This window comes from Pinus tabuliformis, chromosome Q (genome assembly GCF_031772625.1).
Source record: "Pinus tabuliformis cultivar Carrire ecotype Pingquan chromosome Q, CPIR1, whole genome shotgun sequence".
Classification (NCBI taxonomy): Eukaryota; Viridiplantae; Streptophyta; class Pinopsida; order Pinales; family Pinaceae; genus Pinus; species Pinus tabuliformis.
In genome coordinates, this window is record NC_142296.1 from 30,180,268 (window position 1) to 30,204,173 (window position 23,906).

The window sequence follows — 23,906 nt, forward strand, 5'->3', positions numbered from 1 at the left end:
GGTCTGTGGCCCGTGGGATGCTATAGTGCACAAATCCTCTCTGTGTGCTATATCTCCTATCCCTCTCGGCTATTTTTTCTCATCTATGGAACAAATTCACTCGAAAGAATGGAATGCCTCTTCCTCCTACTCGCCCGGTTATAACATAGCTTGATAGCCTACTAGTGGTTAAGTTTGGCCACCTCAACTCTTAACTAGAGTTACAGTATAGACTCTTCTAGAGTATTTTACTTCACAGTCATGTTCCTAGCCACCTTTGAATGAATAATGGGGGCTGACGTGACATCCTCTCAAACCATGGTGGTAAAAACAAGAAGGTCACCTTTTGAGTGGCATAACTTTCACATACAGACTCTGATTGACGTGCTTCTTATGCCGATGGAAATATTTCTATTTATCCCTGCCCATCATTGCAAAAGATCACTATTGAATTTCTCTTCAGCAATCAATCTGCTTTAGAGATTTGAACTTCTAATCTCTCCTTTATGTGTTTTCCAAATGACCCTCAAGCCTCCTTAAATAATCTTCTCGTTGACATTCAATGGCCCAGATTAGAAGCTAATCAATGGCTAAGATCAGTTTTTGCTTGATCCTCGTCTTCTTCTAGAAGTTACACCCACAGTTGTATTAATACCCATTAATTATTTTAATTTCCTAAGTTTAGACTTAGGGGCACATTAAAAATAATTAATTATTTTAATAAAATTGTCTCCAGGTGGAATCTCCCAAAATGCTTTATGGGTTCTTTGGAATACATGTGCCTAAGACAACTTGCAAAATTTGAGACTTAAAGCACATCTGATGCTATCAGAAATCAACACTCCCTCTTAGCGAAGAATGTGCTCTAGCAATGCCTCCCACTGAAGCATCACCCGGACTTCATAACATCCTCCTCTGTGCTGCTGATGTCTAACATGCTGTCCACCAACTACTACCCTGCTGTTGCAACTACACTGTTGCTGACATTGCCACTGTCAACACTGCATCTGTACTACAATTCCCTCTCAAGTGTTGCATCTATGATGCTGCTAGCACTGCCACTGCTAACACTTCATCTGCAATGCAACTAAAAAGCATCCCAAAATCTAAACAAGTGTTTAGCATCGATGCTGAAGATTTGACTACTGCTAGTCCCATGCTATCCCTTTGAAGCCACTGCATTGCTATTGTTATTGCACTGCTGCAACTTTGCACTACGCTGCTAAGACTTGGCGTTCTAGCCACTGCATATATTCCTCCAACACTCCTTTGCACCAATTGACACTGATCCATCCTGCTACTTCTTATCTGAGGTCCCGTAGAAAGGAATTGATCTGAGAGGTCGTCTCCTCAAGGATCCTACCCATCTATATCTCTTTCGAACTACAGCTCTAAATCGGCCCACTTCCCTCCTAGGGGTATCTCGACTATCATGGAAAACTCCTCTTCCTTGATCTTCAGGGGTGCAACCTTTAAATCGTGCTTCTCATCTTTGTCTTTCTTTCTGAGAGGACACTGTGTTGCATAGTGACCCATTTCACCACACCTGAAGCATTTGATTTTCAAGACTTCCTTCTTCCGCCTCCATTGCTCCCGCTGCCCCTTGGATGCAAGGGCTGCATTCTCTTCCTCCTCCTTGGGCTTTGACCAACTGTTATTGCTTCCATCAAGCTTACACTTGACCAGATCTCTCCTCAGATCTTCCTACTTGAGAGCTGCCCACATACTATCCTAGTCTAGCAAAGTTGCCCTGCCCAGGATGCTCTAGACAAAGACTTGCCACTCTTCTGAGACTGATTTAGGGCCAGTCTCACCATCTTGAAACCTTGAGGTGTAGACCCCACAGTTTCTAACTCGTCCTAGGTCTCTTGAAGCTTCATGAGAAATGGATCAATGTGCTCCCCCTTCTGCATCTATGAAAATCTCAATTTCTGTTCTTAGTACATCTTCCACTGCTTGGGAAATTCTTGATACATTGTTGCCAAGGCATCCCACATCTCCTTAGCAATCCCTCTGCTAGCGATGTGACGTACCATGTGATACTTTACTCCATCAAGGATCATCCTCTTGGCCTTTGCCATTTATCCCCTGTACTTCCTTAATGGATCTGGATCTGTGGGTTCAGCCACCACGCTATTGATATAGACCTTTGGAAAATGCTCATCTAGAAGGCACAAGATCCCTGCCTCCCAGATCACATGGTTGGATGCCCCATCCAACCTGTCCTGATCTCTCAACCCAATGGCTTCCATATCGGCCATGAAAATGTCGAACTGCTCCTCTCTGTCTCTTAGTGCTGCTGCTTAGGCAATAAGAAAACATATTTCTTGGCGGGAATTCTATTGAGGAAAAATTCCCTCTCTGTGCTTCTCCTCTCTTTTTTGACGTCTTTCAGCACAACAATCTGCCTGCTGAAAACTGCATCCCACTAGCTCTTTCCTCACACTGAGGCTTTGCGCTGCTCCCTCTGGCTTGGCAAGATTTCAATCAGGGAAGTCTTTCCTATCTTTCGACTCAATCGGAGAGAGTCTTCCCTTGAAAATTCAACCTTCCTGGTCTGGACTGCACAATCCCTATGGGGATTCGAACTGCTTCCTCCTGTGGCTATTCGACCTCATTCTCTACTTAGCACTGGGTTCTATGGCACTTCTCTTCTTGTTTCACCTATAACTTTGATACCATGTGAAAATTCCTAAACCCGAAATCCTTACTGTAGAAACTGATGTTACTTCTACTTGTTAACCCATACAAGTTATTTACTGTGTTCTATGGTAAATATCGAAGTAAATACAACTACAACATTCACTATTTAAAATAATATGCCAAAACAAGAAACTGAACAAGAAAGAGATACACCACAAGTGACATAGTTGTTTTTAGAAAAATGTCCCTGGAAAAGCCCAATGTAGGAAAACCGGTGTAGCAGCTCTAAGGGTTTTATTATTAAGCAGTAGTAATTTTTGAATACAATCTTTGGATGCCTTCCTGGAAATCTAGTTACAGAGAAGATCACTGACAGAGAGATTTGTGAGGTTACCTCACACTATCACTGGAAATATTGGCTGATCCATCCCTTGATTGAACAGTCCCTAACTGCCTCTATGCAGTGTCTGTGTCATCCCAATGTCACACTATCTAGGGACTGTGTCACCCCTTCAGATGATCAATATGTTGCTCAAGAAATTCAATTTTCACCTCTCCGTCTCACACCCCAGCTTCCGGCTTTTGCAATCGATTCCTTCAGCTGATTTTCAGATTCCCTCTTGGCTTCTACGCTGCCTCTGTGTGGCCTTGCGTCAGCGTTTGTGGCTCTGCGTTGCCACTTCTGGATCTATCTCTGCCTTATTTGCTGAGTATTCTCCGACTGGGAAAGATCTCCCTTTGGATACTATCCCTGCCCCTCACTGCAAAAGATCACTATCGAATTTCTCTTCGACAACCAATTTGCTTCAGAAATTCGAACTTCTGATCTCTCCTCTGAGTGTTTTCGAAATGACCCTAAAGCCTCCTTAAATAATCTTCTCGTTGACATTCAGCGACCCAGATTAGAAGCTAATCAATGGCTAAGATCATTTCTGATTGATCCTCGTCTTCCTCTAGAAGTTACACCCACAGTTAGATTAATACCCATTACTTATTTTAATTTCCAAAGTTTAGACTTAGGGACCCATTAAAAATAATTAGTTATTTTAATAAAACTATCTCCGGGTGGAAATTTCCAAAATTCTTTATGGGTTCTTTGGAATACATGTGCCCAAGTCTCCCTGCAAAATTTGAGACTTAGAGCACATTTGATGCTACCAAAATTAACAACATTGAGACCCCCCTATCCATTCATTATCATTCACATGCCAGCTATCAATTAAAGGATGTGCCAAGGACCTATCTTTCCCCACAGTGGTTCAGAAAACAAAATAGGATCGTTTATTAACCAATCCTACCTAGGGAGGTAAGACTACTTTAAGATCAAAGCCTCAAATTTGGAAGGGAAGTTCCACACGAAGTCTCAATTTGCCCTTGATTGACAAGATCAGTTCACTTAGATGCACTAATGAATTATTTTCCCTGATGGTGAGGTCCACATAACTGGGTAGGCCCCAGAAACTCAGCTCTAGGAGGTTGATGTATCTAAAAGAAACATAAAGATCATATCATGGCCACAACAGAATAAAAGAGAAGTTAAAATCAAAAGATGGCTAGGGCCATAAATATTAGCACCTGGGAAAAATCCTAGAATGAACTTTGCCTCACTCATATGACCATCACCCTGTTCCTAAGAACATGTTGCTTCATTAGATGAAAGAAGGAACCCTTGCATGTCCCAACCCTAATGAGAGATAAACCAAATCATCTTAAAGGGGTAATAAAACTGCTACATCATACAAAATAATCTCCAACCCTTAAGCTATAAGTAGTAATACAAAGAAAAATGAAGAAGTAAAAGGCGCTCAAGAGGGGTGGAAAAACAAAGGGTGAGCTGGTAACTAATGCATCCGTGAATGCCCCCTCCTCACATCTATACACTCAACATGTGGACACCCACATCAACTAGTCCCTTTGACCATGCCACTTGGCCATGAAGTCTCCTCCCCTCCATTACCATCTTTACTATCCACTAACACCTATCAATTGAAGGGTGGACAAGAGAAATGTTATTTCCCCTTAGTGGCTAGAAGCACCTAATAGGGTTGACCTTTAGCCACCTCTACCCAGGGAGAATGCATCTTTGTGAGATCAAGGTCCTGATTTTGGAAGGGAATCCTTGTTTGAAGTATTAAATTGACCTTAACATTCAAGTTTGGTTCCCTTAGATGCATTATTGATCTTGGCCCCTAATGACTGGTTGCTTTCACTAGAATCCATGTTTCTTTTTCCAGGTGGTTCAGCAGCCTAGGTCATCGCCACCTATTCCACAAGTACCCAATCCCTCCAAAGAAGTATATTGGCACAAACAGGTGAAGTGTTGAGACTATCAAGCATCCTAACAATGTCATTGGATGACACATGTCCCAAAGCACCTCCAACACCTAGGGCATTGGTTGATATTGACCTAAAATTGAGGATTCTTCAGGATGACACAGCTGGACCAAACATGCCTCTAGGTTGGCCTTGACACAACTTGATGTACAATAGCTGATTTAAAACCCAAATGGGATGGTCTCACCATGAGAGGCTAGGGAGGGCTTGTCGCACCAAATTAGCCCTTAATATTGGAGCATAGGATGCCACTTTTAGTAGTTGGAGACCCATGGAGATCACATTGTGGTGCCCATCTGGATCTTGGGACCCCACAAGAGGCAATGAGGTGAATTTGAGGTCAAACCCTCAAATCATGGACTTGACATGCTTCTACACTACCTTGGACACCTCATCACCCTTGGACATGAAATTTGGAGTACTCACGTTGGAAGATATCATCCCTAGAGAGCTTATGGCTCACACATGTGGGCTAATTAAGGCATATTTTCATAAAGCTAATGGGTTGGATTGTAACCCAAGTAATTTTTATCATAAAACTTGTTTATAAGGGATTTGTAGGCTAATTAGTAGTCCTAATCCTCAAATAAATAGATGATAGGTTCATTTGTATTGGACCATCATCAATTGTGACTATTTCAGCCGTCTTGGAGAATTTTGACCTTCTTGAATTCTTGTGGAGATGTGACTCTATGGTGTATTTTGTTATTTGGGGCTATTTCCGTAGTCTTGCAGGTATTGCTTTAGAGAAATAAAGGATTGTACATGTATTTTATCTTGTAAGCGCCTTGGATTTAATAAATTTTATTCTTGTGTCTAATGTATGGAATGATTTATTATCTAGGGTTTATATTGTACTAGGAATTGTTGAAGATCAATGTATGGAATCTAGATGATAACATCATATGCATTACTCATTAGTAGAATGTGAATGAAAATCCCCTTGGTGTATCTTTAAACTAGCTCTCCCAAGTGACATTTTTCCCTCACAAAAGTAATAGTCACGGTTTTGAAAGTTAGGGCTTCAATATTCCCTTACTCCTTACCAAGAATTAGCAAATGTTTCACTCCCATAGACTCCATCATCCCAAGGACTATGAACTAGCCTTGTCACTTTGTTGATCACATACAAAATTTATCATAGATCTCATTTTCTATCTCCTAATCTGATTTTTGGCCCCTTAAAGGTCAAGTCGCTAGTTGGGGCTAGGGAACGAAATCAGTTAGGCTTGAATTCATTGGATAGTGGAGGGATTCAACATCAAGAGAAATGTTGGTTGCCTCAAAATCATCCCCTTTTAGTGGCTAATCGAACCATTTTAGAGCGAAATCCTTTTTCCCTAGTTTGATCTTTCCCTAGATAAACCCTAGTTTTTCCCTAGGCTTCAACTTTGGGCTTGTTGAAGGTTTCTTGTCCCATTTGGTTGCTAATACTCATTGCTTTGAAGCCCTTTCTTGGCATCTTGATTCTAGGGTAATCCATTTGGCTTGCTGCCTCTCAAGCCTTAGATCATTTGTGCCCTAAATAGGCCTTATTAGAAGATGTGAATTGCCCTTTCACACTTGCCTAGCCTTGTTCTTAGAAAGAGTTGTCCTTTATAAGCCTTCCTTGTCACCTTGATCCTTGAAATTCATATAATCCTTAGGTGACCAATCTAAAGGGAAGCTTCCTTAGTGGTGAGAATACACAAAAGAGTAGGAGGTAGTGGTTGTGGTGACAATGGGCCACACCTCATTATTGTCCCTTGGTCTAGTTTTTCCTTGTAAGTTATCCCTTACAAGACCTACTAGATTTTGAGGCAACTGGGCCATTATCCTAGGATGGGAGTCCAAGTGAGTTCTGAGGTTTTATTAAAGAAGTGTTTTGATTGGGAAAATATATTTTGTAACATTATGATTGAGATCGGTATATTTTGCTTATGTTGAATTTTATTGTGTTAACAAACCTAGTTGTGTATTTAATCAGTAGATCTATTAACTTTGTTAGGAATTAAGTGCCGAGTGCTAGGTTTGTAGGAAAATTAACAATTATTCTATTGGTTTTTGACTTGTCATGGGATTAGTTAGTAGATATTTTATTTTATTGTAAGAGAGATGAAGTTCCCTCTATATAAAGGAGCTTACTCTCCATTCATTATAATACTGGAATTGGATTGTGATTTGGAATGAAGTGATGGCTTGAGATGAAGAGGTGATATGAGATAGAGTAGGAGCTTGGAAATCATGATGGATTGTATATAAAACCCTTGAAGACTAATGATGAAGTGAGATATTTCTCTATTTTTTTGTATGGTCTTGTTACGTTCTTCAATTTTGTTGTTAATGTATTGTAGAAACTAGCTTACCATCATACTTATATCAAGAACATTTTATTTTGAAATAGTCAATTTGAGGAATCTATCCCTCTCAGTCTATTTGTTGTTTTATTTCTACATTATTTTCCTTCATATATCAAATATTTTTAGTGAGTTGCAATAATAATTGAGATAAATAAATTGGCACCTTCATATTTGTATGGTGAGTGGCAAATCTAGTTCTTCAAGGCCAAGTTTCCACACCTTTTTTTCAGCACACATTTAAGGTGAATTATATCAAAACTAGTTCCTTTTACCTTGAGTCTATAAATAAATGACGAATGTAGCAACACTAGTTTCCATATAATTAGGTTGAAAGTGACAAATTAACCTATTTTACCATGTAGCCTCAAAAGTAATAGATTGTGGAAAATTGGCTCTCTTTCATTCATACAATATTTCATGACTCCATTTGGTCCAGGATGTTTTTGCTATGGATGCGTTATTAAATTACATATAATAGAGCACTTAAAAACCATGGAACATAAGCATATAAAATGAAGATAAAAGAGAGATAAGCATACATGAGATCAAGACACATAGAATTAATTACAGAGTTAATCCAATTTAGACTACATCTCCAGGCCCTGCTCAATAGTGGGAGACCTTCATTCATTAAAGGGAATGAAAAGGTAAGAAGTACAAGAAATTTTACATAAACACCCTTATACCTCCAATATGGAAGATAGATGACAAATGGGGAGCTCATATTTAGAAACAAACATCACCACTGACTTCTTGGCAAAAACCCGTGCAGAATCGCCTATCCAAACACCCAATTCGGAGGAATGAAGCTTCTGCATCTTCTGGGAACCCTCTGATTTCTGAGGTAAAGTTCCGGCCACCTACCTGGAGTAGGTGCCATTACTTTTCTCTATAAATATACACTGCTCTCTGCTGCTACCCCCCCCTCTCATTGTGTGGATAACCCAATTTATATGCTGGTGGGAAGGATCCTTAACAATCCGGAAGTTTTAACAAATGACAAGTATAGCAGGTCGTTTCAACAATCGAGATTCTCCACGGATAGAGCGCAGTGTTTTCTGCAATCTTAACGTACGAATTTACCAAAAGTAGTTCACATAGACTATTTTCTGCTTAACTCCTTAACTACACATTAACCCTTAAACCGATGGTTTTAACACAAAGAATAGACGCTTTAAATCCTTAATCAACGGCTTTATCAGTGACGACCTTAGTCTATCGATGTCGATAATCCATCGCAAATCGCTATCGGTGGAATCCGAAGGGTGGTACTATTATCGGGACTCTGCACTTAGCGATGTACGGTGTGAGATAAAAGGCGAACCTGATAGAGCTATCAACTAAAACCCAAAACTGTATCGCATCAGGGATCCATTGCAATCGGCGGAGCCAGGGTGTAACATATATAATGGGACTTTGCACAGTGCGATATGCTATTGCGATATCACAATCGAAACCTGATCTTGTCGGGGGCCGATTCTGTAAACCCTTCCCTTTGTGATGTGTGATCTACAATTATCACATCGCACCTTCTCCCTGCTCGGGGCCGATCTCTTAACACTATCAGTCTGCCATTTGCGACCCGTGATATGCGATATCGCAATCACAACTCGGGGAATACTGGGGGCCGATTTTTGAACCTCTGACTTCTGAGATTAACGAAATGCGGGCCAATGGTAGCCTGCCACTTGGTGCTTCCCCATTCGCTGAATGTTCTGCCACGTCATCTTCTTCTGCCATCTGTCCAAGTCAAACCTGAATTTTGAATTTCTCTAACTTCTTCATATGAGCTCGAATTCGAGTGTTGATCACACCATTGGAATCAAGATGACGAGCACTTAGATCTGAAGCTAAGTTTATCCAAATTCTGCCACTTTGAGTTTTGAGCCTTCTTATCATGCCACTGGTACTTTTTAGAGATCCATGTGGATCAATCCTCCTAGATCCTCCTCAATCAATCATCCTGGATCCCCCTAGATTAATCCTCTTAGATCCTCTTGGATCAATCCTCCCCACTAAGAGAAGCTTTTGGTCCTCCAAAAACATTAAATAATTTGAAACTACTTTGTACATTGTCTGCACCATAAGTGTCCTAACAGGTCATCCTTCATTTTCCTTCACCATTGTTCTTCGGAGCCATAAGCAATGAGCCGACACTTGCATCCCCTGCAAACCTGTAGTACAATATCTTACAATTTACATGTTTAGCTATATGACCAAAAATGAGCCAAACATCCCATACTTGCCATGATTATAACATATACTCTATGGTCAAGTTTACATAAAATTGGAAACAATACACCAGCTATCAATACACGGCCAAACATCATTGTTGCTTCAACAAGTGATGGAAAACACATAATCACTGCAACACATGATTTACAAAATTAAGGCCAAACACTATTGTTGCTTCAACAAGTGATGGAAACACATCATCACTTTCACAGTTTAAAATGCAACACAAAATAAGACCAAACATCATGGTTGCTTCTGCAAGTGATGGAAAACACATCATCACTGCAACACATGATTTACAATAAATACAACCATGACATTATACCACACCTAGAAAAACCATCTCTCACTTATCAAAGTGAATGGGTCATCTCTTTGTGGTGCATTCGCTGGTCGAACCACTACTTCTCTTGGTTCATACACGGATGCTTTGTCCTTGCAACACTATTCTGGATGGAGCCTCCAACACGTGGCTCTTTGATGACCACCTCTATCGCAATGACTACAATAAGCCTTCTTCCTCTAGATCTTCTTTACCTTCTTCTTTGCCTGCTGTTGAGAGGGTCTTTCACACCTCATCTTTTTTCGTGTTGCTATTCTTCTCCAGCACTCAACAAACACATGGTTATGCAATCCGCAAAAACTGCAAGTTTTTCTATGCCATGATTTTTGTTCATTATTAACAATATGGTTGTAATCAAAATGAACATTATTATACTGTGACTTGTTATACCTTTCCTATTGGTCTCTAGTATGATCATGGAAACGAGAGCTTGCCTCAGCTCTTTCTCTACAATGCATACTGCCATAGGTTGATGGTGATGTGTTCCCATCATCCTCTTTCCTTGATGGTTTCAACAATGTCGTGGAAGCTTATGACATCTTTGAGCACTGTCCTTTAGTGCACCCCAACCTTGCAAATCAAGGTCTTTGCTCAACCTCCAATGGCTGAGTTATGCCTTGGCCATTAACACCAAGTCCTTCTTCTTCCTTGTACCTCATCTTGGTAAGGAGTCTCATGTTTGTCCCTGTAATGGGTATCTCCACATTTCCAACAGAAATTATACTATGTGAAGATGAAACTGAAGAGAAATCAACATCTTTTACCTCCATGGTCGATTTGGAAAGAACTGATGAGGGCTTCTCATCATCTGTCGTTGATGGTTCACTAGTTGTTTTGGCGCATTCCCCAACCTCCTTCTTGATATACCCAAGTCCTGCCTGACGGGGTAATTCCTCTACTTTGATGGGGTTTATGATGCATTGGCCATTAATGCCAAGACCCTTCCCTTGATACCCCATTCTCTTTAATAGTTTGTACCTGATTGCTGTAATATGGTTTTCAAAAAAGGCGAAATCATCATCGGGAGCAATACATGAAGTCAAAGAATTGCTTTTTACCTCACGGGGGTAACATTGTAGCTTTTCCAAGGCCTCGTTCTTAGCTTGCAACTGGCATAACAACCTCTCTTTCTCCTCTTTCTCTTCCTATAGAAGCCACCTTAATTCAACGTTCTCTTTTTGAAGTCTCTAGTTAATCTCCTCATTCGAGGAAGGTGATGAATAAGATGCATAAGAACCGGAAGATGTGGATGGCTTATTGCTCTCCAATCTCTCTATCTCCTCCTCTCTTCTCTTCTCGTACACACCACACATGATGTCCACCATTTTGGACATTCGCGGGAAGGTATCATGCATTTCTTTATCATTCTCCATGGCTTCACACTCGATCATTCACACTCGAAATTCTTAACAACAACATGACTGCTTCTCTTCCCAGCGAGCTTCAACATTCGCCATGTCTCCTCTTCGTGATGCACATCCTTTGAGGCTTATTTCTGATTAGCGTACTTATGCAATTCACATCAACTAAGCCTTGCTATGATACCACTTGATCGAGGATTGTTTTGCTATGGATGCGTTATTAAATTACATATAACAGAGCACTTAAAAACCATGGAACATAAGAATATAAAACGAAGATAAAAGAGACATAATCACGCATGAGATCAAGAAACAGAGAATTGATTACAGAGTTCATCCAATTTGGACTACATCTCTGGGCCCTGCTCAAGAGTGGGGAACCCTTCATTCATTAAATGGCATGAAAAGAGAAGAAGTAAAAATAGATTTTACATAAACACCCTTATACCTCCAATCTGGAAGATAAATGACATATGGGGAGCCCAAATCTAGAAACAGACAACACCACTGACTTCCTAGTGAAAAATCTTGCAGAATTGCCTATCCGAACACCCAATTCGGAGGAACAAAGCTTCTACACCTCGGAACCTTCTGATTGCTGAGGTCAGGTTTCGGCGACCTACCAGGAGCAGGTGCCGCTACTCTGCTCTGTAAATCTACGCTGCTCTCTGTTGCTCCCCCCCCTCTCGATGTGTAGATAGCCCAATTTATATGCTAGTGGGAAGGATCCTTAACAATCCGGACAGTTTTAACAAATGACAAGTATAGCAGGTTGTTTCAACAATTGAGATTCTCCACGAACAACGCGCGGTGTTTTCTGCAGTCTTAACACAGGAATTTACCAAAAACAGTTCACACAAGCTATTTTCTGCTTAACTACTTAACCGCACATTAATCCTTAAACCGGTGGTTTTAACACAGAGAATCAATGCTTTAAATCCTTAACTGACGGTTTTATTAGTGACGACCTTAGTCTATTGGCGCCAATAACCCATCGCAAATAGCAATCGGCGAAATCCGAAGGGTGGTATTGTTATCAGGACTCTACACTTAGTGATGTGCGATAAAAGGTGGACCCGATAGAACTATTAACTGAAACCCATAACTGTATTGCATCTGGGATCCATCGCAATTGGCAGAGCCAGGGGGTAACATATATAATGGGACTTTGCACTTATGCGATATGCGATTGTGATATCGCAATCGCAACCTGATCCTGCCAGGCGCTGATTCTGTAAACACTTCCCTTTGCGATGTGCGATCTGCGATTATCGCATCGCACATTCTCCTTGCTTGGGGGTGATTTCTTCACGCCATCAGTCTTCCATTTGCGTCCCATGATATGTGATATCGTAATCGCAACTCGGGGACTACTGGGGGGCGATTCTTGAATCTCTGACTTCTGCGATTAGCGAAATGTGAGGCCAATGGCGGCCTGCCACTTGGTGCTTCCCCATTCGTTGAAAGTTTTGCCATGTCATCTTCTTTTGCTATCTGTCCAAGTCAAACATGAACTTTGACTTGCTCTAACTTTTTCATATGAGCTTAGATTCGAGTGTCGTTCGCACCATTGGAATTAGGATGACGAGCCTTCAATCTGAAGCTAAGTTTATCCAGATTCTACCACTTTGAGTTTTGAGCCTTCTTACCATGTCACTGGTACTTTTTAGAGATCCATCTGGATAAATCATCCTGGATCAATCCTCTTGGATCCTCCTGGATCACCATTGGCCAAATAGATTGATAGGCATTGGTTTCTTCTCATCTCATTTCCCTTTCTTATTCTTTTCCTCCATTTTCTACTTTGTCCATATCCTTTTCTTACGTCCATTTGCATTTCCACATTCTAAACTATACTACAACCTTTTTTATCAAGGCTTCTTCTTCATTTTCACCTTGATCACCCATTCCACAACTTTGATAATCCTACTTTAGGGATACCCCATTGTGTTGGAGAAGAGCTAGCCTAAAGTGAGAGGAAGAGCTGTTGAGGTGACAGTGGACAACCTCTTGAGTTAAACAAAGCTATCACATTGGTGCTTGGGATTTTATACTCTTGTGTGTGCTAGTTTTGTGGCAACACTACCCAAGCAACAAGAAAGGCAATTTTTCATTACAATCTGTGTTGAAGTGTCTCCTTATAGTGGAAACACCAAATTGTGTTCAAGCAGAGTAAGAGAGGAAGCTCAATTAGGAGAATTTCTACGAGAACTTCAATAGAAGTATCTTCATAGCACTAATTTGAGCATAAGCGCTGCTGCATTAGCTATGTTGGGAAGCTCAACTAGAAAAATATGTTCTTTTTTCTTTCCTCTAGTTTCAACAATTACGCTCAAATATAGAATGTCAACCAGAAGAACAATATTGTTTGATAGCTCTTGTAAGTGCACACTTCAACCTGCAAATCAATTCAAAAATGACCTGCCATTTCCCCAAGTTTCAAGAAACTAACGTGTTGAGTCTATTACCTTCACAAAGATCGTTGAGACATTTTGCGATAAGCCTAAAATGTTTTCATAATTGTTGTTGCAGTAAATTATGTAAGGCACAACAGGTGAGAAGAACTGCAAAAAATCTATCACATCCCTAGAGATTTGTCATAGTAGCAGAAGAAAAGCTTTTGAGCTACAAGGCTAAGAAAAAAATGCAGTAAAATTGACAAAAGTTTCATCTTCTTTCAAAATTTCCAAAATTTCACCCAAAGTTGTGCAAGTGTGGAGGGAAATTTCTAGATTTGGTCCAACCATGTAGCTATGCAGTTTTATGCACTAGAGACCTAATACATGCTCCATGGTCACTTCTAACTATCCAATAAATTGAATAAATCTACGGAGTTCTGGTAGGAAAAAGCAAAAGGCAATTATGATCAAACCTGGTAATGAGCTTTAAAGATATTGATGGTCAATACTTTGATATGTTGTTAGGAATTACTGGAAACAACTTATATGATCATAACTTTGTGTGAAAAGTGGCACTTAATCCCATACTAGAGAACTAAGACATAAATTATGTCATCCTACAAAATGGAGTTCACTTTGTGTTGGAATAAGTAATGAAGAGCTGAAAAAATGGAACTCCATCTTTACTTGGTGGGCGAGAGCTGTTTTGCATTGATAATTTAGTTGAACAGAGTAGCCTGGCTCCATTGTGGACCTTATACTCTGCATAATACAAGTATAACTCTCATAAACATTGTATAGTTGGATACTTTTGATATATACTCTTTGTGCTTTACCTAAATGATTAGTTGCAAAATGAAGCTCTATGCCATCCTCTGAAAGCTGGAAAGGGCATCCCATTATCCTTGCATTATTACTTTGCAAACAACCAAGCCATCCCATTAGCACTATCTCAATGCAACAACAACCCCAAAAATGCAAAACCCATTAGCACTATCTCAATGCAACAACAACCCCAAAAATGCAATCATTCATCCTAGAGCAAGGGAATGCGTATATCAACAACTACTCCAAGCAGGCCTAGAAATTGACAGGCATGTTTTTGTAGTTTTTTCTATAGAAAAAACATGTGTTTCTATTCGAAGGTGTTTCCTTTGATGTGCACTTCCAAGAATTGTGGGTTAAAAATATATATACACCAAGAAATAGATTCACATGAATATTGTATATCTCAACTTCAACACAATTCCGTGCAGGTATAAATTTAAGTACTTGGTAAATCAAATTTATTGTAAGATTTTAGCCTGACTCCGATCCTTACTGCCTGTTATATATATAATTCAAACACTGAGAAAATTGCATGAATAGAGGCACAGACATTTCTATGTGACAAATTAGATAAGTAAATTTATTTTCTTACATGAGAATATTTAGAGGTTGATTCAATGACTCGAAGGAGGCTGAAAATCTTCACACAGAATTGAGTGAACTGAGGTCGAGCTCCATGACATCCACTTTCTCATTGGGATTGTCTTTGAGAATGACTTCTTTCACCCTGTGGCCACTCTCCATGTTTCTAACAGGCATTATCACTTGTGCACCTCGCAGGGCTAGCACCCTCACAGTATTTGTCCCTATTCCACTTGTCCCTCCTAGAGTCCAATAAAATTGAATTTATATGGCATGTATTTATTTATTTATTTATTTTTATTTTTTTATTTTATTTAAATTTTTTTTTTTTTTTTTTTTTAATTTTTATATTTTTTATATATTATATATATATATATATATATATATATATATATATATATATTATTTATTTTTTATTTATTTATTTATTTTTTATTTTTTTTCTGTAGCTCATAAACTGAATGCGTGAATGCATTTAATCTTAGAATGGATATTTTCACAGCCATAAACTTGACGCAGAAGATTGATGCAGATAAAATCTAAAATCTTTTGAAATGTTGTATGTGTTAAGCTCCATTAAGTTTTTCCCAACTACTGCCTACAATTACGGGAGTGAACTGCAGTCATTTCCTTAATTTCTGGAAACCAACTGCAGTAATTTCCTTATATTACAGAAATCAACTGCAGTTAATTAATTTCTTGTTGGGAGCTTCTAAAGTGGTCCATTACTCCATCTGGAGTTCTCTACCATGATCTGTGGAATACCTGACACATAGCCAACAGAAGCTTGGTGGAAGCTTGGCTATATATATTTCTGTTTGGTCCCCAAGCTCACTATCTCAACCCCCTTCAGTTTTACACCATCAAGTTGAGAGAGCAGAGCTTGGAAGTGCCTTCAGATTTTCTGTAGTGATTTTTCTTGTCTCCATTACGTTTCACAGGTTGATGAACGGGAGCGCTCTCTGCTTGGGCATTTATCTCTTCTCATAACAATTCTGCGATTGTCCACACAGATGAGAGTTTTTTCTTGGTGATTTTTTTTGAGTGTTGGAGCACTAGAAAATTCATATCTGCACATCGTATGTTAAGAGCTGAGAAGTAGGAATCCAATCGGGCCCTAACTGAGAAGATCTTTTATCTGTTGGGCGCAAGTACTTATTTGTTGTTGTGGCTGAAAATCAAATAATACAACCATAACTTGCTTTAGAGGTGTAGTAATAGTCTGGCTATTCAGAAGGTATTTGACGCTTATCAGGCTCAAAATTCTCTGCAAAATTCTAGGGTTTGTGTCTAAATCTTTTTCATAGTGGACAACGTGAGAACGCGTTTCTTTCTTTGATTCGAGGTTGAATTGGGTTCCCTCGCTCCTAATATGAGACTTTGTCATTGCTTTTGGTCCAACCTTTAATTGTATTTTTGTTTAAAAGAAAAGTTGTGAGCACAATTAGAGGGGCTGAGGGTTTCAATGTGTGCTGAACAATAATTCTTGTACAATTTGTATACTTTTCAATAATTGGTCCTATTCAGAAGAAGTTCTGCAAATCTAAGGTTTTAATAAGCAAAGGTTGAAGGTGTGCCCAGTGCCAAAACAAGAGGGAGAAACAGAGACAAATTGTGAGCAAGCATCGATGGCGGGTGGTATTTTTCTTGGGCATTTAAGTTTTCGATTCTATGTTTATTCCACATTATAGAATCGTTGTTTATGCTAACATTTGGTATCAGAGCAATTTTATCTCTGCTATGGTGTGTGAAAATTTACAATGGTGCTTTAATTTTATTTTATCATGTGAGGAATTATTGCCGTCGTTTACAATAATGCTGATATTTATGGCAGTTTTTACTCATACTCTGTCACTTATAGTTCTCTTATAGTTCTGGTTATATTAGTGCAGAGTCATATGAAGTTTATTTAAAATGTCATTTTGACTTATTCTTTTCATGAAACATTGTTTTTGACTCTAGTTAAAGAAATGTTAATAATTTTTTAAGTAAATTTTTTAAGTGTTTCGTCAGTGCAGTAATTGTTTCCGCTTTCCATATTTTTTAAATTGCTTCATATTAAAATGTGTATACGCCATTTCACGTAGCATGAAATGTGAAGTATTGTGTATAGTTTTGTTTATGCAATTTATGTAAGAAATAATGTCTAGTGATCCATATAATTTTAATTAATTAGAGAATAGCCACAACATCTCTAATTAAATAAAATTATATATTATGATTGGTTAGGATCACATAAAGATTATTTAGACATTAAATTGTAATTAATTATACTAAATATAATAAATTTTATCCTACATGAATTTTTATTATATTTATGTAATTAATTAGGATAAAATATTCATAACTTACCCACAGGAATTATGAATCGATAGTTTTATCATAAAGTTCAAAACTAAGATAGAATTTATATCAAATTATAATCATAATATACTCTTATAATTATGAATTAAGTGAATATTTTGATAAATTATATCATAAAGAATAATTGAATCTGCTTGAATTAGAAATTTGGCCCACAGGCAATTTTTATGTCATTAGATTCAATTTTGAGCACGATTTACATTGGTAAAACATGAAATTTTATTTAGGCTTCAATTTTTAACTTAAGCATGTGATCTTTAATTTTATGCAGTTGTACAACCTGCAAATTTCTCTGAAATTCATTGTGATATCCCTAAACTAAAGGGAGATAACTATAAGGTTTGGAAGGAGAGGGTTCTCCTTGTTTTGGGGTGGATGGACATAGACTATGCTATTAGGAAAGATGAACCACTGACACTCACTAATACCAGCACTGCAACAGACATCACGCTTTATGAACGATGGGAGAGATCTAATCGCCTAAGCATGATGTTCATTAAGACTAAAATTTCAGTTGGTATTCGTGGTTCCATTGATCAGCATTGAAAGGTCCTAGACTTGCTAAAGGCCATTGATGATCAATTAGTCACTTCAGACAAGCACTAGCAAGCACCCTAATCATGAAGTTCTCATCCCTAAGGCTCACCAGTGTGAAAGGTGTGTGTGAGCACATCATGAAAATGAGGGACACTGTGGCTCAATTGAAGAAACTTGAAGTTGAAATATCAGAGTCCTTCCTGGTGCACTACATCCTGAACACCCTTCCGCACCAATACAGACCTTTCAAAATCTCATACAATACACATAAGGATAAATGGTCAATTAATGAACTCATGACCATGTGTGTTCAAGAGGAAGAGGGACTAGTGATGGAACTGGGAGAAAGTGCAATGCTAGCAACGCGTGGAAAGGGCAAATCTCAAGCCAATCAGAAAGGGAAAGGTAAAGTACCTCCCCACGCCGATATCAAGAAGGATTCCAAGTGTTTCTTTCGTAAAAAGAAGGGACACATGAAGAAGGAATGCGCCAAATTTCAGAAATGGCTTGCGGACAAAGGTAATTTAATCTTGTTTGTTTGTTACGAATCTAATATGGTTAATGTCAATATTAACACATGGTGGATTGATTCTGGATCAACAATTCACATTTTGAATTCCTTGCAGGGTTTGAAAAACCTAAGGAAGCCAGTGGGAAGTGAGCAAATCATCTTATCAGGAAACAAGATGGGCTCGCATGTGGAAACTATATGAACATGTTATTTAACTTTAAGTAGTGGCCTTGTTTTAGAATTAGAAAAGACCTTTTATGTTCCAAGTTTTTCTAGAAACTTGATTTCAGTTTCAAGGCTTGTACCTTTTGGATATTCCTTTAAGTTTTCAAAAAAATCTTTCAGTATATTTTATAAAGCTGATTATGTTGGGAATGGTATTTTGTCTAATGGTCTTTACTGCATTAATTTACAAAACAATGTCACTTATGATTCAATGCATGTTCACACTAGAACTAAAATATGTATTATTAATGAACATTCCTCTAAATTATGGCACCAGAGACTAGGTCATATCTCCATAGAAAGAATTAAAAGATTGGTAAATGAAGGGGTACTTAATACTCTGGATTTTACTGATTTTGAGACTTGTGTGGACTGCATAAAGGGAAAGCAGACCAACAAGTCAAAGAAAGGTGCCAATAGGAGTTCAAACATACTAGAGATTATACATACTGATATATGTAGTCCAGACATGGACTCACATGGTCAGAGATACTTCATCTCCTTTATAGATGATTACTCACGATATATGTATCTCTACATGCTTCATAAAAAAAGCGAAGCATTAGATGCCTTTAAGATCTTCAAGGCTGAAGTAGAGAAACAATGTGGCAAGAAAATTAAGATCGTGAGATCAGATAGAGGTGGAGAATATTATGGTAGATACAAAGAAGATGGACAAGCACCTGGGCCATTCACTAAATTTCTTCAAGAGCAGGAAATTGTTGCCCAATACACCATGCCTGGTTCACCCGACCAAAATGGTGTGGCAGAAAGAAGAAACCTAACATTATTGGACATAGTGCGGAGTATGCTTAACAGCTCCAATCTTCCTAAATCCTTGTGGACTGAAGCACTTAAGATGACAGTGTATATATTAAACCGAGTTCCAACCAAGGCTATTCCTAAAACACCATTTGAATTATGGAAAGGTTGGAAACCAAGTTTGCGACATATGCGCGTTTGGGGATGCCCGTCTGAAGTGAGAATATATAATCCACAAGAGAAGAAGCTGGACCCAAGGACCATTAGTGGGTATTTCATTGGATATGCTGAAAGGTTTAAAGGTTACAGATTTTATTGTCCATCTCACAGCACTAGGATTGTGGAATCAAGAAATGTGAAGTTTCTTGAAAATGGCTTGATTAGTGGGAGCGATCAAATCAGGAACATAGTTTCTGAGAAGGATCATTCAGAATCTCAACCTTCCACCTCAAGTGATAGATTAGTTATTGTTCATAGCACCCCTCAAGTAAAAACTGGGGTTGAACAACCAATTGTTGAAGTTCCACAAACTGCTGACGACAGTCCAGTAGATCAGGTAGTTCAAGCGTTGCCAAGAACTTTTGAACAACAATTTGAACCACATACTTCTCAGGAAGATAATGGTACAACATTAAGAAGATCTACTAGACCAAAGAGATCAGAAATACCTGATGATTATGTTGTGTATCTGCAAGAATCTGACTACAACACTGGAGCTGAAAATGATCCCGAGTCATTTTCACAAGCTATGAGTTGCAAAGAATAAGAATTATGGTACAATGCCATGAAGGAAGAGATGAATTCCATAAAGAGTAATGAAGTCTGGGATCTTGTTGAGTTTCCTAATGGTGCAAAAGCCATTGGATTTAAATGGGTCTTTAAGACAAAGAAAGACTCATTGGGAAACATTGAGAGATACAAGGCAAGACTTGTTGCTAAGGGATTCGCTCAGAAAGAAGGAATCAACTACACAAAGACTTTTTCTCTTGTATCTAAGAAAGATTCCTTGCACGTTATTATGGCATTAGTAGCCCATTTCGACTTGGAGTTGCAACAAATGGATGTGAAAATTACTTTTCTCAATGGAGATCTAGACGAGGAGGTTTACATGAAACAACCTGAAGGATTCCCCTCTAGTGATGGTGAGAAATTGGTTTGCAAGCTCAAGAAGTCATTATACGGTTTAAAATAAGCATCCCGCCAATGGTATTTGAAATTCATAATGTAATTTCTTCTTTCAGTTTTGTAGAAAACATTATGGATCAATGTATATACCTGAAAGTCAGTGGGAGTAAAATTTGTTTTCTTGTTTTATATGTGGATGACATTTTGCTAGCAACCAATTATTAGGGTTTGCTACATGAGGTGAAACAATTCCTCTCTAATAATTTCGATATGAAGGATATGGGTGACGCATCTTATGTCATTGGCATTAGATCCATAGAGACAGATTCCTGGGCATCTTGGGTTTGTCTCAGGAAACCTATATTAATAAAATTTTAGAGAGATTTCGGATGAAGGATTGTTCACCAAGTGTAGCTCCCATTGTGAAGGGTGATAGGTTCAATTTGAACCAATGCTTGAAGAATGACTTTGAAAGGGAACAAATGAAGAACATTCCATATGCTTCCACTGTCGGAAGCTTAATGTATGCTCAAGTCTGCACAAGACCTGACATTGCATTTGTTGTGGGAATGTTGGGACGATATCAAAGTGATCCAAGTTTAGACCACTGGAGAGCTGCAAAGAAAGTAATGAGGTACCTTCAAGGAACCAAAGGCTACATGCTTATGTATAGACGGACGGACAACTTGGAAGTAATTGGCTACTCAGATTCTGACTTTGCTGGATGTGTTGATTCATGCAAATCAACATCAAGATACATTTTTATGATGGCCGGTGGAGCTGTATCATGGAGGAGTGCCAAGGAGACCTTGATTGCCACTTCCACTATGGAAGCCAAGTTTGTCTCCTATTTTGAGGCTACTTTACATGGTGTATGGCTTAAGAGTTTCGTTTATGGGCTTAGAATTATGGATTCTATCTCTAAGCCATTGAGAATATATTGTGATAATTCAGCTGTTGTTTTTATGGCTAAAAACAACAAAAGTGGGAGTCGAAATAAACACATCGACATTAAGTATTTAGCTATAAGGGAACATGTTAAAGAAAAGAAAGTGGTCATTGAGCACGTCAACATTGAGTTGATGATCGCTGATCCTTTGACTAAGGGCATGCCACCATTTAAATTCAAGGATCATGTAATGAATATGGGACTTGGTTCCATTATGTAGTTTCTCATTGTATGGACAATGTTATTTTAATGAAATTCTTAATTATTGTGATGTTTTTATCATATTTATGTGCATCTTAATTTGATTTGAGAAAACTCATTTGTGTAGGACCAGGAATAAACATAAGGTTTATTCATTAAGAAATTGTTGCCACATAAATTATAATAAGAATAAATACATAGTAATACATGGAAGATAATACTCGTCATTAGAGGACTTATCGCCATGATTCATGTATCTATTACTTAATACAGATTATCAATGGGTTTTAAGATGAGACATTAAGATTGGAAGTATGGAACAAGTGGGAGAATGTTAAGCTCCATTAAGTTTTTCACAACTGCTGCCTACAATTACGGAAGTGAACTGCAGTAATTTCCTTGATTTCTGGAAACCAACTGCAGTAATTTCCTTAAATTACGCAAATCAACTGCAATTAATTAATTTCTTGTTGGGAGCTTCTAAAGTGGTCCATTACTCCATCTGAAGTTCTCTACCATGATCTGTGGAACACCTGACACATAGCCAACATAAGCTTGACGGAAGCTTGGCTATATATATTTCTGTTTGGTCCCCAAGCTCACTATCTCAATCCCCTTCAGTTTTACACAATCAAGTTGAGAGAGCAGAGCTTGAAAGTGCCTTCAGATTTTCTGTAGTGATTTTTCTTGTCTCCATTATGTTTCACAGCTTGATGAACAAGAGCTCTCTCTGCTTGGGCATTTATCTCTTCTCATAACAGTTCTGCGATTGTCCACATAGATGAGAGTTTTTTCTTGGTGATTTTTTTGAGCGTTGGAGCACTGGAAAATTCATACCTGCACATCGTATGTTAAGAGCCGAGAAGTAGGAATCCAATTGGGCCCTAGCTGAGCAGATCCTTTATCTGTTGGGCACAAGTACTTATTTATTGTTGTGGCTGAAAATCAAATAATACAGCCATAACTTGCTTTAGAGGTGTAGTAATAGTCTGGGTATTCAAAAGGTATTTGATGCTTATTAGGCTCAAAATTCTCTGCAAAATTTTGGGGTTTGTGTCTAATTGTTTTTCATAGTGGACAACGTGAGAACTTGTTTCTTTCTTTGATTCGAGGTTGAATTGGGTTCCCTCGCTCCTAATATGAGACTTTGTCATTGCTTTTGGTCCAACCTTTAATTGTATTTTTGTTTAAAAGAAAAGTAGTGAGCACAATTAGAGGGGCCGAGGGTTTCAATGTGCGCTGAACAATAATTCTTGCACAATATGTATACTTTTCAATAATTGGTCCTATTTAGAAGAAGTTCTGCAGATCTAAGGTTTTAATAATCAAAGGTTGAAGGTGCGCCCAGTGCCAAAATGGGAGGGAGAAACAAAGACAGATTGTGAGCAAGCATCAATGGCTGGAGGTATTTTTCTTAGGCATTTAAGTTTTCAATTCTATGTTTATTCCACATTATAGAATTGTTGTTTATGCTAACAGTATGTGATTATTGGTATGTTCCATGTTTTGGGTGAACACTTTACTCATCTTTAGAGATATTAAGTTTTTCTTAGATCCCTGAAGATGAGTAAAGGGTTTATCCAAAATGTCGAACATACCAATAATAACACACAACATTCCAAATATTTCATTGCATTTAATCTTATTGGAAAAACAATAAAACACAACATTCCAAAGATTTCATTGCATTTAATCTTATTGGAAAATATATATATATATATATATATATATAGTTTGGAAAAAAGTATCCTTAAAAAAACATGAGAAGAAAAAAAACCTGTAACAATGGCAGTGAGGCCAGTGGCATCAATTCTTCGAGTGACATCCTGGGCTGTAGACGAAGAAGTGAAACCAGAAGAACCCCATATCCAAGGCATTGATACCTTATTTGGTTATTTAGTTAACAGCGATTGATACTGAAAGGAAGACAATTATAACAAATTTTCAACAGCAACAGAAGAAGAAATTGTGGTAGAAGGAAAGCACACGTCAATATATAAATAGTTCCATTAAATTGTGGTAGAAGGAAAGCACACGTCAATATATAAATAGTTCCATTAGACAAGTTTGAGCTAAGGGGGACCTCCTCTTGTGTAACTTATAGTAGCAGAGCTTGTCAGGGCTGATAAGATGGAGTGGTGAAACTGGTTTTTAATTTAATTGTAATTTTACATTTTGAGAATATTTTA

The 23,906-nt window shown here is 38.3% G+C and overlaps 1 pseudogene; it reads right to left on the reverse strand.

Annotated features, from left to right (window-relative positions):
• Positions 1 to 12,542: 12,542 nt before the first annotated feature.
• Positions 12,543 to 23,594, reverse strand: LOC149218116 (short-chain dehydrogenase TIC 32, chloroplastic-like; annotated as a pseudogene).
• Between the last annotated feature and the right edge of the window lie 312 nt (positions 23,595 to 23,906).